We start from the raw sequence: 14,840 nt of genomic DNA on the forward strand, positions 1-14,840 counted from the left end.
CGGCTCGTCGGGGTTTTTCCGCTTCGCCGCAGCACGGGAACACTGCACAGCACAGCAAGCTGTGGCAGCGTCCGTTGAAACGTCTGGGCTGCCGACTGTCTTGGGGTCATTCCATGGTCCTGAGGAGCAACGCCGTCAGCTTGAACAAGTACTGCGGCAGTTTGACGGAATCTTTACCGAAAAACCGGGTAAGTCGTCTGTGTTACAGCATAGCATAGACACCGGTAACGCTAGACCCTGGCGTTGTAATCCCAGACCATTGAGTGTGCATAAGCGTGCTTTATTAGACGCTGCTCTTGACGAAATGCTCCAAACCGGTGCAGTTCGAAGGTCCCAGAGCCCTTGGGCATTTCCTGTTGTTCTGGCTCCGAAACGAGATGGTACGGCTAGGTTATGCGTCGACTACCGTCGACTTAACGCAGTAACTGTAAGGGACTCTTACCCCTTTCCGTCCATCGAGTCCATTATGTATTCCCTGGGCAATGCAACTGTGTTTTCAACGCTTGATTGTAGTAGAGGATTTTTGCAAATCCAAGTTGCCCCGGAGGATGTCCCAAAAACAGCCTTTACGTGTCATAGAGGTTTGTTTGAATTTGTACGAATGCCTTTCGGACTGTCTAATTCACCCGCCAGTTTCCAGCGGTTGATGGATACAGTGTTGGGAGATGCGAAGTACAATTTCGCAATGGCATACATGGATGATGTCGTAGTGTTTTCTAGAAATTTTCAGGAACACTTGGAACACCTGTCAATCGTCCTTGCAAGGATGAATGAAGCGGGCATAACGATCAACCCCCGCAAGGTGCAGCTGGCATCGTCTAGAATCAGCCTTCTCGGCTTTGTGGTGGACGGAGGGACCATCCGTCCTAACGACGACAAGCTAAAGGCGATCACGGACTTTCCGGTTCCCGGTAACGTCAAAGCCTTGCAGCGCTTCCTAGGTATGGTTGGTTTTTACAGACAATTCATTCCTAATTGTGCCGCTTAACCAGTTGTTGCGCAAGGACACGCGCTGGAATTGGGGAGAAGAGCAGGAACGATCATTTCGAGCTCTATCACAAGCAATCGCTGATACGGCTAGGCTTTATCTGCCCGACCTCAACAAACCATTTGTTGTGCAAACAGATGCAAGCGATTATGGTGTTGGCGCAGTTCTCTTGCAGGAACATGACGCTATTCTTTGTCCAGTGGCTTTTGCAAGTCGCACGCTGAATCCGGCAGAACGGAACTACTCCGTGACGGAAAAGGAGTGCTTGGCGATCATCTTCGCTTTCAGGAAGTTCGACCTTTACCTGGACGGCAGTACCTTCACTGTCCAGACTGACCACCAGGCACTTTCTTGGCTGCAGCAGCTCCATAACCCGTCTGGACGACTTGCCAGGTGGGCCCTGATGCTACAAGGCTACTCCTTCAACGTGGAGTACAGGCGGGGCTCAACGAACGTGGTAGCAGACGCACTGTCCCGCGCGCCTCTACCGGAGGGGGAAGAGGAAGGCACCGAGGCGCCTTCTCAACTTCTGGCAGCAGCACAGGTGGCACGAGACGTATCTTCGTCTTGGGGCACGGTCGTGAGCAGAGAGCAGCTCCTAGACGCTCAGAGAGCGGACGGCCTTTGTCAGCGGGTGTCGCAGTGGATAGCTGAGCAAGACTCGGCGGACACCGGAACGACTGACGGACGGCACGACTCCTATCTGCTGGGCGAGGATGGCATCCTGTTCAGATACATACCCCAGGCGGATGAGGACGACGGCTCATCCCCGTTCAGAGTCGTGGTGCCACGGAAGTTGCGTAAGTCTTTCATACGTTACTTTCATGACTCGGCCTTGGCAGGTCACAGCAGCGGCAGGAAAACTTATGAAAAGTTGTGTCGTGTTGCGACATGGCCAGGAATGAGGCAGGATGTAACAAAGTATGTTCGTACTTGTCCCGTATGCCAGAGAGCGAAACCTCGTGGTGGTTTACCCCCTGGGCGCTTACAGCCTGTTCAGAGCAGTAGACCCTGGCAGATAGTTGCTTGTGATGTGATGGGACCATTTCCCCGTAGTCCTAGAGGTAACCAGCATTTGTTCGTGGTTACTGATCATTTCACGAAATGGGTTGAGCTGTTTCCTCTCAGGACGCTGACTTCCCAGAGAGTGTAGGAAAAGTTACTCGACACCTTTTGCCGGTTCGGGTTTCCCGCACAGCTGATCACCGACAACGCAGCCTACTTTACAAGTAAGGTGTTCTCAGATTCTTGCGCTGTCTTAGGCATTCAGCATAAGAAGACTTCCCCGTATCACCCTCAGGCTAACATTACCGAACGTGTTAATCGGAACCTGAAAATGATGTTGGTTGCTTTTACTAGCCAGCACCACCGTGATTGGGATCTTCGCCTGGCTGAGCTGGCGTTCGCTACACGGACGACGATCAACAGGTCTACAGGATTCACCCCGGCGTTCCTGAACTTGGGACGAGAGGCCCCGTTTCCAGTGGAGAATGCTCTGGGCCTCCGGGATGGTGGTACCCGGCCTCCTTATTCAAGGTTTGCTGAGGACCTCCGGAGTCGACTGGACGATGCAGCCCGGACGGCTCGGGAGAACCTGGACGTCGCAAGGTTGGACCAGGCTCGCCAGTACAACCGTGGACGTCGGAACCTCACCTACAGCGTCGGTGACCTCGTCCTTCGACGGACTCACCCGCTAAGTGATGCGTCACGAGGCTTTGCAGCTTCACTCGCAGATAGGTGGGATGGCCCCTTCGAGGTAAGTGCGTGCTCCTCCGGCCTCACTTACAGGCTTCGTCACTGCGACACCGGCGAAGAGACTGGGCCGGTTCACATCTCGGACTTGAAGTCTTACCATCTCCGAGACCCTGACGGAGAGGAGCCAGATTCGCAACCTGCCTCCCTCCAGGACCTGGACCCGGATCCCGTTCCCGGACCTGCGTCCAGCCGCTACAACTTGCGTCCCCGCAGGCGGCGCATGTAGCTGCCACTATCTCCATCGCTAAGCATAGTGCTTGTGATTTAGTGTTTTATTAGTGTGATTTCTGTTGCACAGTTTTCCGCTGTTTGTCCTAGGGAGTGCCCTTCCGGCGCTTACGGCTTGGGGATGCCCTCTTACCATGTTCCCTTTTTTCTCTCCTCGCATACAGATGCGTCGACGTTCCCGGCCCCGCCAGCCCTGGAAGACCCCGGGGTTCTGCGCGCAGCCCCCCCGGCCAGACTCCCGCTCCCGTTCTCAGGGAAGTTCCGCACGCGCACCTGGTCCTGCCTCCTCCCAGTGTCACTCCGTGGCAACGTGGACCATCGTTGCAGACGGGCAGCCAGTGTCGTGGGCATCCCGGTCGCGTTGGACCAGCTAGCCGCGGCCTCTCCGAGGTGATGACTTGGCCCTCACCCCAGCTCCCTTCCGGGGCCACACCCTGACAGAGCGGCACCCCGCCGACCCACTCCAGCCACTCACGGCAGATGAGAAACGACTGCTCTGCCCAACCTGCCACGTTCCCGAGTTGCACCGTGCCACCCATCGCAGGGGTTCCCTCCACCTCGCCCGTGTCGAAGCCGCCCGCAAGGACAGCGATGTCAGCGCGGCCCTATCAACCTTAAGACGACTTAAGCCAGAACTACTCGCAGAAGCAAGGCCTCCTCCACCCCAGACAGCAGCCCCGCAGTCACCATTCGACGAGGCAGTCCTGGAACTGACGGACGACCTGATGACCCTCTAAGGGGAGGGGAGTGTCGGATCCAGCATCCGGATACCCTCCGACAGAGGGCGCGCTGGGCATCCGACGAAGGCGATGGGGGCGTGACCAAATGAGATAAAAGCGGGGGGTTCGTTATCTCGGGAGGCTCTTTTTGGTTTGGATTGCGAAGAGAGACAATAAATCTGGTATGTGGTCTGTTTGAATCTGCTTGTGTGCTGCTTGTTCTTTTGCGCGCGGAACGGACGGGTTGACGCCCCGAGGTTGTGGGAACTTAGGTTTCCACAAAGCAAAGAACGAAATTCAAAACAACAAAGAGAAAGCTATTCGTAAGCTTCGAAAGAAAACAATTAGTGCTACTGTTGCACGTGTGGCTCTTGAACAGGAGATTGAAGAAGTCGGATAGAAACTGAAGAGTCAGTCGTCGGCTATAGATGACATTATTAGCCAGCTCCCACAGACACAACAGCTGGCATTTTGGACAGCCATTGACAAGCTAAAGTGCAGGTCACGAAGGGGAATGAGGTACAAGAAAGAATGGCTAATGAACTGCCTCCTACTTAGCATTGCAAGCCCCAAAGCATATGAGCGCATGGTGTCAATGAACATCCTTCCACTGGCAGCCAAGAGCCGCCTTAGACAACTTATCAAGGGCATGCCATGCAAATTTGGATTTAACGCTGCGTCTTTGGCAGCTATCCGTAACAACTTCAAGGATACACAGCTGAGAGACCGGTACAGGACACTAATCCTCGACAAAGTTACGGCGGAGCTATGAATTTAACAAAAGCACATATAAATTCGATGGTTTTGTAGATTATGGTGGCATCACAGATGTTGGCAATGTGGAACAACTGGTGGACTAGACACTCATCTTAATGTTTGTGCCCATGTTCTATTCTTGGGTGCAACAAAAGGTGCTGCCCCAGGATCGCTTCTAGCTGCCATTGTTTTGGAAGCAGTACTGGAGTTACAAAGGCATGATGCTGTCCTATATCTATTAACATTGATATGCACAATGTCGTGCGGCTCAGCTGTAAGTGGCTATACGCACGATGTGACTCTCCCGCCATTCGTCGGTTGAAAGAGGAATCATGTCCCGCTATTTGCTCTGCCGACTGTTCGCCCATCCGACTCTGTCTCTATGCTTTAATCCAACTTCATTCGGCCACACACACAGCTGATGCTGAATTTCGTGTTACAACAGTCGCAACCGTCCCTCGAATTATTTTTATAACTTGCAAGACGAGGGTAACAACATTAGCTTTCAGAAAACTTCCAACAGTACGGGCCATCCAGGGTCATCAGGGTCATCCACAGGTCAACAGCCATCCCTTGGTGGGAAAGACAAACATGTGTTCACGTGACACACGCGAACCACTCCGCTCGACGGATCATGTGGCAAACACGTGGCCGGCGTCATGGCAATCCAAGTTGGAGCTAGGTTTGGTAATTTTAAAGATTTTCAGAGAGCGTTCCGCAAGTTTCAAGTGAACAATGATGTCCTTTTTGTCACCAAGGCGATGAAGACAAAATCTGTCCCGGTTGTTAATGTGCGACTTGCTCCTGAACTTGAAAGACTAAGCTAAAGTATGCAAACGCAACACACGTTTGCAAGCATGCAGGAGAAGAGCGGTCCACAACAACAATGTCTGGCCGCAACAAAGGCAAGTGTAGGGCAGCCGTGGAAGCTTTTCACTTTTAGCACTTCCATTATATATGAGATTTTGTGTGCAGGAGTATGAAGCATAACTGGCCAGCAAAAGTCGTGGTGGTGGCAAGGCGTGCCACCCATGAACTGGAAATAACAAACTTGGCACAGAACATAATCATGAAGTTAGCAGCGCCATCTTCAAGAGCTACCCAGAGTGCCGTCGCCTCAGAGACGAGGAAAAGGAATTTGTTCTACTGCTGATCGAACTCAATGTGGCCCCAAACATTTTAGCAAGCATGTTGAACGGAAGTATAGGTACCTAAAAATCTGCTTACACCGCTTTAAAAAGTTTTATTCAGATTCCTTATTCATTTTATGTCATGTCTCTCATCTTATTGCAAGGATAATCATAACAGCATCTTACATCCCACTGCGCAGGGAAAGTGGTCATACCAAAGGACCTCCACAACCTCAAGCAGAGTGTGCAAAGTACGAATGAAGCCAAGCAACTGATGAGAAAAATTGAGAACATCCGGAGAAATAGAACAGCAAAGACTGTTCCACATACACACGAAAATAAGCAACTCCAAATTCTGTTTCTACAGGCAGCTAACATGCAACAGGCACAGCAATAATTCCCTGAAGTTCAAAATGCCATTATTGGTATTCATCGTGCAGGATGGACGTGGAGCCAGTCAAGTGGTTGGCTACACATTTGTTGCATCAGAACAGTATAACCACCTCCATGCTTCCTACTGCCATACTATACTACTTCTGTGCTTGCAGTTGCAACAAAAAAGAGGGAGGAGCTGTGGTACTGCAAACATTGTGTTGCGGAAATATTTCTTGTCGTAGTTTTTGAAGGAACCGCGAGAAAGAGGAAGAGAACGAAAAAGACGACGTTTTTGTGACAAACAAACATGGGTTTTTGAGTGCCATTCGAGAATATAGGCTTATAGTTGGATAGACGACATGTTGAATTAAAGGAGTGTGCTTGGACTTTATCATCCTTGCTTCTGCATGTACGAAATACATCGGTGCTCGAGAGTCCACCCACGAGCAGCGCAGTTCCGTAACTCCTACCTCGAGTGACTTTCTATCGATTCACAACAATTGCAGAGAAAAAGACACAGGAGGTTTAAAAATGGTCTGCTGTGACCAGTGCCTGGAATGGCTTCATTTGCAGCAGACGGAGCCACCGTAATGATGGGACTCTCTGTGGGAAGAACTCTGCAAAAACTTCCGCACGAGGTCGAGGATATTGTGAGGGATGTCTACAACTACTTCTTGTTCAGTTCCAAACAGGTGGATAGTTTTCAAAAGTTTCAACGTTTTCTCGAACTCAAGCCCCATAAGTTGTTGTGTCCCACTCAGACGAGGTGGCTTACGTTGCACGCAGCACTCTCTCGAGTCCTCGAACATACGATGCATTGACTGCATATTTTGGTGCAGCAGCCTCAACCAAGCGGCTCTTAGCTCCTGCCCCAATTCATGCGAGTCTCTTAGATCCCTGTGACAAGCTCTGCCTCGAATTTTTGGGTTTCATTCTGCCCAGCTGTACTAACTTGAACAGGCTCATGCAGTCCAAACGGCCACAGCTCCACACCTTTAGGGAAGCAGTGACGACAGCTGTGTGCACCATCGCGGATTGTTACCTAAGTGCACATATGTTCGGAATACGTCCGTTATGGACATACAGTACAAGAACCCTGCGTTCTATATCCCACACGTTCTATGTACCTTGGGGCAAATGTAGCTGTGAGCGTTGCCAGTCCAGAGTTCGCTACCTCGCCGGAGCAGGTCAGATTCTTCGAGCTCCGCTGCCTCGAATTTCTGGTGGAGGCTGTAGACCAAATCATGAAGCAGATTCCATTCCGAGATCCTGTGTTGGCCAATATTGAATTCCTGGCTCCAACGAATGTCCGTGACTGGAAAAATATCACCGTTATAACCCTGTCATCGAAGTTTCCTCATCTTCTGCAAGAGGTACGAGCGCAGTCGCTTGACAATGAGCGCCACCGTCTGCATAACACTGCCTCCGATGAACTTCCACGAGTGGCTAGTTAACTTCTGGACGAAAACATTCCAGAGAAAACAGTGTGACAGAACGAAGGCTTCCCCTCATTGGAAAGATTTGTGTCAGCACTTCTGTGCCTGCCACATTCAAGTGCGGCATCAGAAAGAATATTTTCTGCAGTGGACATTCTGACGGTAAAACAGAGGAACCGACATACAAGCAGCACGATCAGAGTAATCACACAAAGTGGACATTAGGATCGTCAAGTTACTTCGACTTTCGTATCAACAAGGACATGCTTGTTTACCGAAGGATTGGCAAGAGCTGCCCGCAAACGCAGATGGTGACCAGTAAATCCACTGGGCCCTTCATTTCGTAATTTTATACACATAAATATGTTAGTGGTTTTCATTAAACTTGTTTTGAAACCAAAAAGTAAAACACTATTGACTTTTTCACTCTTAAAAGGGAGTCTCCCCATATTTGCCGAGATCTCCAGATATTTCACCATAAAATCTCCAGATATTTTTAAAACCATGTGGCAACACTGCGGGGTAGCCACGTCCTCTTTGCCTATGGACATTTGTTCACCATTGAGTTTCCTTCAAGCTTGCTTTGTTACGTGTTTACATTTGTGAAGTGCATCGCAATGAAACCCGGGGTCACGTTTCGGACGTTCGAGGAGTTAGACCAGCGTGTCAAATCCTATTCAAAGGAAACCTTCATACAGTTGTACAAGAGAAATTATCTGTCTACACAAGCAGACGACCATTACCGAGATGACCGATTCTCAATTCACTCTTTCTGTTAACGCCTTCCCTGAACGACCTGACCCGGAAAATATTTCCTCTGTCAATCCGTCGGTTGTACCATAGCAGATTTCCGCCTCGTGCTCAAATATTTACATAATTAAACTTGGAGTACATGACATTCACATTAGGAGGTGGCAAAAACCTAAGAAGAACAAATGCTGTAGACCGCATGATTCTAGATGGCGTAGTTTTTTTATTATAATTCAATGACACGTTTTCTGGGACACCCTGTATATATATATATATATATATAGCTGAAATGAAAATTGAAACACAGACTACGAAGGTACGGGAAGTAAGAAAAAAGGGATAATTTATTTACATTTAAGATACTTGGAATGCTAAAAGGGTTGTCGACGTTTCGACAGTGGCACTGTCTTCGTCAGGACTAAACTTTAAAAAACTTTCGTCCTGACGAAGACAGTGCCACTGTCGAAACGTCGACAACCCTTTTAGCATTCCAAGTATCTTAAATGTAAATAAATTATCCCTTTTTTCTTACTTCCCGTACCTTCGTAGTCTGTGTTTCAATTTTCATTTCAGCTACATATATTCGCGGTCGTCCGAACCCCGTTCACCAAGTATATATATATATATATATATATATATACATACACACACACAGTCAATCCTCGTTTTATGAACCCTCGATTTACGAATTCCCTCAGTTTATGAACGGCATCACAAGGAACCAAACTTTTTCCGTGTATTTCTCCCTCGGTTTATGAACCCTCGATATCCGAACTGTGAACAAATTTTCGGGGAACGAATCGCAAAAACATGTGTGTTCTGACCTCGATTTATGAACGGGGTTGTTGACGCACAGGGAAGTACTAGGATCGCATCAATAAAGATGAACAAAGCATAAAGGTCAAGCACCCGGGCAGTGTCCCGCAGCAAAAAAAAATATATATATATATTAGGGAGCGAGCATTACTTCTGCTAACGGTGAACACATATGTGAGCTGCTTGATGATGGTGCTTTAGTGCAGTTGTCAAATGATGGTGCCCAGGTTGATCATAGTGACAGTGAAGTAGCAGGACCGTTCCGAAGCTGTGACAGCTCGCTCAGCTTGGAATCACATTCACAGTACGATACAGTGAATCGAGGACCAGGCGAGTCAAGTGCCAGACTTCGATCATCTCTTCCGAAGAAGACAAGTACAGCCGAATGTATGGCACAGAGCACAATTAGGGAGTATTTTCACAAATAAACGTAATCTAGTGCACTTCCGGTCCCATTTCAGCCCATTTCTCTTCCGCGCATCTTGCACCTTGATTTATGAATCCCTCGATTTATGAACGATTTTTCGAGAAACGAAGGGTGTTCATAAATCGAGAGTTGACTGTATATATATTTGCTTTACCAAACATGCATAAGTGGCGTGATTATGTCTGTTTCTTTGATTATTTGTTTTAGTTCCGTGTTAGCACCGTGAAGCAACTGTGGCTATGAGCAGCGTACAGACGTGGAGAGATGGAGGAAGGAGAGCAGGACGAAGTGGGGGACAGAGGAGTTAGTATGCGTCCTGGGCAAACGTCAAGGGGAACTGTGCCGACATTCGTCTGGAAAGTCTGCCGGAAAACCCAGGGAAAACCCCAGACAGCACAGCCGGTGCAGGGATGTTTCTTTGATTTGACTTGGGATTTTCTCGTGAAAAGTGCCGGACCACTGTACCGGACCAAACATGTTGTTTAGTTGTCTAAGGTCAGCTGGATTGATTTGTTGTCCATAACGTTGTGTCACTGGGTGTTTCCACCTCGGATATGCTCAATAGTGGACAACGTATGGTCAACATTCAAGCTCATGTCAGTAGTAATTTTTGCCACAAGTATACATATATATTTTTACAGTTTGACCGTGCACTCCCAGCCAAGTACAGCTGTTTTGTCCTACTTGGGACTCGTCAGCCCGGCGTAGGGAAGTGACACGGTCTGACATATACAGGGTGTTCAAAATTAAGCTTTCACGAGCGCTACGCAAACAGAGCGATGACGGGAAACCGGATGATAACTTTACGCTACTTGTGTAAGAAACAGGTGCTGCTAATTATGTAGCACCTGTTTCTTACTCAAGGAACAGAAAAATAGCACCAGTCTTGCTTTTGTTCGCCTATTTATAAAGTGCTAGTGAAAGCTTCATTTTGAACACCCTGTATATATATACGTAACATATATAATGGTGACATATATATACATATATATATATGTATATGTAACACACAGCCACCTCCTCAAGGGCCACTTACAGCTGAGACAGCGAGGGACCTGTTCAAACAAACAGAGGAAAGGGAAACTCTCCCTTAAAGGGGCAATAAACAGGTATACGAGGCGCACTTTTTTTAAATGCATTGTGATACGTTGCCGACGGTGAACTTTTTCAAAAATTTTTAGCAAAAAAGTAAATAATGGCTCCAAACCGACTGGATATTCACTGCACTCTTTCGCCCTCATGCCCCGTCCTGTGATGTGCTGGCGACAAAAGCGACACGGCAGTTTGACGTCACGCATCATCAGCCCTTTAGAATGCGGGACGCTTATATATTAATTTTGTTGTAATATCGAGAAGCGAGGTCAATTCTCAACATATTCCCACTTGTCAAATTCAAGATAGCCAGTTCAAACCGTACCAAAACCATTCAATATTCTACTTCACGTTTTCAGTGCTGTATCGCACCGCGAGGTCACCGCGATGTTCCCGCAACCGACAGAATGGCGTCAATGCAGGCAATGCATTTGGCAAATGCATGAAATTCCCGAAACCGGTTCCCTCGCGAGCTGCAGCTTGTGTCAGTGGGGTCCGTCATTGGCTAGGAGAGCCAAATCTCCCCCACCTCCAGCGCCTAGAATTCGCTGTTGCTATACGTTGGAATATGGTGACGCGATCCGGTTCCAAGGATAAGGAGAGACTCGCGCGGAATACGCTCTTTGAATGATATTGTTTCGTGATAAAGACGCTCGCTAGAACTAAATGAATTTCATATTTCGATATTGTGAGCTACGTTCTTTCATTGACCATAATAATTGGAAAATGTTCGTTGACCCGTTTTGTGCCCCTTTAATGGGAGAAAGGGAGAGCAATGCCACGGGCCGTATCAGACACTTCGCACTCCATCAACGCTCCAATCTCATCTTTGTCAATCTCATCTTGTAATTAGCAGTGTAAATAGATCTGTACATAACAACCTGGTTTCTTCATCACTCGTTTAAGCACCAAGCCACCCTCAGCACTCGAACGTTACACAAGTCGACAGGATTACCACATTCCACTTGCAGCATCCATTACCATCATCATGCCAAAAAAAGCTCTGAACATCACCAAATTCAACGGATCCGCTGACGACGCATTTATCAACCCTAGCATTGACTTCATGACTGGAAGAGTCGCACGAACAGCTCAGCGCTGTCACTACATCAGACGAAGATCAAGTCACTGGTGAGTCCAAAAAGCCACCTTCATGTGCACAATGATGCACTGATTGAACAGATCCTTGAAAGGCACACAGGTATTTTCTCAAAATCCCAAACAGACATCGGGTCAATACCGCTAGAAAAGCATTCCATCAGTCTATCAAGCAATACTCGGATTCATTACATGCCATACCGGACATCATTGGCTGCCTGAGGCCTGCCCGTACTGCGGCCGGACAGAAACGAACCACCATGTGCTATTAGATTGCCGCATTTCCCGCATCTTCTGGGCCTTGGTTAGGCACTGCTGCAGGTGTGCTAATCACCGCGTGTGACGCTGCAGTGTTGTGGAAGGCTCGTTGCAAGGCTATCACTCAACGGCGGCGAAACACCCCCATTTTCCTGCTGGTTCGTCAACTGCGCACTCTTGTGACTAATAACTTACGACGAGAGCTCTTTGCACTCTGCTGCAGCCACAACTACGGCGGTGGCGGTTCCACCTTTCGCTTTTGGTGCAAGGGGGCTCCGTATCTGTCCAAGGTGTCCCTCCATGAACAATACCTCTCTTTCATTTCCCACCACTCGTCTCATGCTCCATCGAGTGTAAGTAGTGCATATCCCCTCACCTCTCCCCACTCACATCTCATTTCATGAAGCGTAGCAATGCATATATCGCCCCTCATAGCTCATAGATTGTAAATATTGTTCTCGAGGCGATGACCATGTCCTGAGCATTCCATATTAAATCAATCAATAAATAAATATTAAATCATTAAAATCAAGCCATATTAAATTTTCCTACCACACAGCAGGCAGGTGGAATCGCTTCTACAGCAGAATTTGATTGGACCATCGCAATCACCATACGCATCACCCACTGTACTTGTGAAGAAAAAAGACGAAGGAAAAACAAGAGTTTTTGTGTGGATTACTGCAAACTCAACGCCATCACACAACCCGATCACCAGCCGATTCCCCGGACTGACTACATGTTGGACTCTTTGGGTAGCTCCCAAATATTCACTAAAATAGGTGTCACATCGGGTTTCTGGCGTGTGCATATGGCAGAAGAGGACATCGACAAAACAGCCTTCGTCACTCACAACGGCCCCTACGAATGGCATTTGGATTGCGGAATGCACCATCCACCTTTCAACACGCCATTCGGGGCATCACTGAGAAACACAGCCAGAAAAGTATACTGAACTACTTCGACGACATTATCATCCACTGTGAAAGGAGGGAACAGCACCTCGAACATCTTGCTGCAGTGCTATCCGCCCTGGACTCCGAGAATATCAAAGTCAAAATAAAGAAATGCAAATTTCAGGGTGTCTACCAAACTGCAGCCTTCAAATTCCCTGACTTTTCCAGGTTTTCCCTGATTATTTCAAGCAAATTCCCCGACAAAAACAAACGGGAATTTGGTGCCTCATGCTACATTTTGATACAGCTCCCTCATAAAACAGACCATTTATTAAGTATTAGTGAGACTAACCTATATTTGTGCCTCAGAGCTTGTCGCAGTGGCGAACTGCTACTCGCAGTAACGTTGCTGCGGCATCGCCGCTCAACCACCGGTGGGCACTCGCAATTCGCCATGCATCGTCACGGCACTTGTCTGCGATTTTCCCTGACTTCTGCTGGTTTTTGCCAAATTCCCTGACAATCCCCTGACTTTTCCGGTTACATCAAAATTCCCCGACAATTTCCTGTTTTCCAGGTTTTCTAGGTTGGTAGACACCCTGAAATTTGCAACTGAGAGCATCGATTTCTTAGGCCACACTGTAAAGGGGGCAGCTTACAACCGCAAGCTCAAAATGTTACATACACAAAATTACGCATTATCTGACACCAAGGAATATCAAGGACGTCCAGAGATTTCTCAGTGCTGTGAATGTGTACCGAAGATACATCGATAAATTCACAGAGAGACAGCTTTGGCCCTAACTGACCTATTAAAAAGGGGGTAAAGATGGAACTGGACACATGAATGCACCGCCTCATTTGAAAGGCTCAAGAACGCTTCAGTGAAGCGCCCAATCTTCGCTATATGCGATCCAGCCAAACCATGTACAATCTACGGCGACGCTTCTAACCAAGGAATTGGAGTAGCGCTGAAGCAGAAATGAGACGACAACGTTGAACATCCGGTCGCGTTTCACTTCCGCGAAAAAAATTACACCATAAGGGCCAGTTCTCACTTAGCGACGCCCGACGTGACGTCGTGAACGGGCGGCAGAAGTAGAGGTGCTTTCCGCCGCCCCGTCAGAGCGCACAATTTTCATGTTCCCACCATAGTGCCATTCCGTCGTCCAAAGCAGACGAAAACTCAGGAGGCGTGGCCTTTCTGCGCGCTGCATCATGTGAGCTTGTGCTCATTGGGGAGTTTCGGTTTCCCCCGACTACCCTTCTCCCTGCTTTCCTCCTTTCTGTGGACACATGGACATCGATTGCATGATTGTGTAGCTGACCCTGCTGGAAACTGCTGGATCTGGGACGACTTATTCATATGGAGTAAGTACACATGAAATACATTCTCACGAATCAAAGATAAAGTAAATTAGTGTGCATTGTTGTTTCACACAGGACTGAGGCAGTTTCGGTTTGTGCTTTTCTGACGGCCGAAACTCGCCTGTTTGGAAGATTTTCCCGTAAAAAGACGTATTTTTTAATGAGTACTGCGCAGCATTAGGCTTTCACGTCAGCTCGTTAATCTGACGCATGAAGGGAGAGGTTAATTTGACTCCGCGAAGACTGTTGATCGGCTCCAGTGCACGCTTCTTTAAACCACACTCAACAAGGCGTATGCCTGCGTTTCATTTAATCTGTTCTACGTTTCTGCGCCCTCTCTGTCACTCTCTCTCCTGGAGCGCCGTAAAACATGACGGTACCTTGCGTCGCCACCACAATGAAACCGTACTGACTAGCGGCACATCAAACGGATGGCATTAGTATCCGCACGGTATATCGGAAAGTCCCAACTTGATTCATAATGGCAGTTTAGGGAGTGAGTTGCTAAGTAGGACGTGGCGTAGGCGGTTCGAATGCGTGTTTTCGAGTCTGTGGTTCCGAGGTTCGATTCCTGTTCTGGCGGCAGTTTTTATTATTATTATTATTATTATTATTATTATTGAGTGTTAGATGCCGCGAAGCAACTGTGTTTTCGAATCTTGGGTCCGGGGTTCGATTCATGCCGTGGCGACGCTGTTTTATTTTATCATTTTATAACTTTTTTATTGAGTCTCATGAATGGAGAGAG

The 14,840-nt window shown here is 48.1% G+C and overlaps 1 protein-coding gene across 1 annotated transcript in view; it reads right to left on the minus strand.

The window, feature by feature from the left end:
- The window catches only part of LOC135378401 (very long chain fatty acid elongase 7-like), a 211,751-nt gene that overhangs the window by 153,420 nt on the left and 43,491 nt on the right, over nt 1–14,840 (minus strand). The window lies entirely within an intron of this gene.

Source organism: Ornithodoros turicata, chromosome 1 (genome assembly GCF_037126465.1).
Source record: "Ornithodoros turicata isolate Travis chromosome 1, ASM3712646v1, whole genome shotgun sequence".
Lineage (NCBI taxonomy): Eukaryota > Metazoa > Arthropoda > Arachnida > Ixodida > Argasidae > Ornithodoros > Ornithodoros turicata.